The sequence below is a fragment of the Priapulus caudatus genome, unplaced genomic scaffold (assembly GCF_000485595.1).
Source record: "Priapulus caudatus unplaced genomic scaffold, Priapulus_caudatus-5.0.1 Scaffold2045, whole genome shotgun sequence".
Lineage (NCBI taxonomy): Eukaryota > Metazoa > Priapulida > Priapulimorpha > Priapulimorphida > Priapulidae > Priapulus > Priapulus caudatus.
Window position 1 is genome coordinate 36,132 of NW_014579106.1, and position 1,437 is coordinate 37,568.

The window sequence follows — 1,437 nt, forward strand, 5'->3', positions numbered from 1 at the left end:
AGAGAGAGAGAGAGATCGAGCAACGTTAAGCGTTGGGGTCGATGCTATAGATACTCGGGTCTACCTATTCATACGTCTAAACGTTGCGCTATAACACCTTAAGAAGAATTAACCGTCTATTTATAGCGACTTTATCCTGCTGCCTGAGCTCTACTAAAGCCATGTTATGTGTGCACATGGCTAAGTATTAGACACGGAGATTGCAATATCGCCTGTTCTGCCAAACCGTGTATGTATACGCATAGCTCACTGCCCCCACACGTGGAGATATTGCAATATCGCTTGTTTTGCCCAAACCGTGTATGTATACGCATAGCTCAGTGTCCTCACACGTGGAGATATCGCAATATCGCATATGCTTCGCTGCTCGCATTTCGCAGTCTTAATATTTATAACCTGTCATGTTTTACTCCGGCTGACGTAATACTAATAAACTCCACATTTAGCCAAGAGGTGGCGATACTTGTCTTACATGACGTGTGCCAGCCATAGAAATGATATATGTACACTATCTATATAGACTATATATAGTCTATCTATATTATTTATATGGTGCCAGCTCTTGTCAGTTGACTGAAATAGTATTCTAGTTTTCTTGGGTCTCTTCACACTAATCAAGGGTCAATTTTATAGCTACAGCTTTATGTCCAGTGTCTAGACTCTAGACTATTGAATAAGTTTGACTAATGAATTTATAAAAGTACCGTATACATGTATAGTGTAGCACCGTATCACACGTAGCATGAATGCAATCGGGATGCTTTATAACGAGACAATCTGTACCTATTGGTTAACCGTAACTCATAGAATCACACATAGCAAAATGGATATAATTTAGACTTCATAACATGATGTGGACATTATAAACTTATAACTTATAACTTGGACATAATATCAAAAGTGTCATAATATAGACTCTCGTATCCGGACAACTACCCTCTGGATAACTACCCCCCGGAGAACTACCACCCCGGAAAATTACCCCCTAGGACAACTGCCACCAGGACAACTACAACCCGGACAATTACCCCCTAGGACAACTACCCCCGGACAACTACCACCCGAACAATTACCCCCCTAGGACAAGTACCGCCCGGACAATTACTCCCTTATATTATTATTAGGACAACTGCCACCCGGACAACTGCCACCCGGACAATTACCCCGCTAAGACAACTCCTACCCGGACAACTGCCACCCGGACAATTACCCCCCTAGGACAACTACCACCCGAACAACTACCACCCGGACAATTACCCCGCTAAGACAACTCCCACCCGGACAACTGCCACCCGGACAACTCCCACCCGGACAACTACCCCCGCTAAGACAACTCCTACCCGGACAACTGCCACCCGGACAATTACCACCCTAGGACAACTACCACCCGAACAACTACCACCCGGACAATTACCCCGCTAAGACAACTCCCACCCG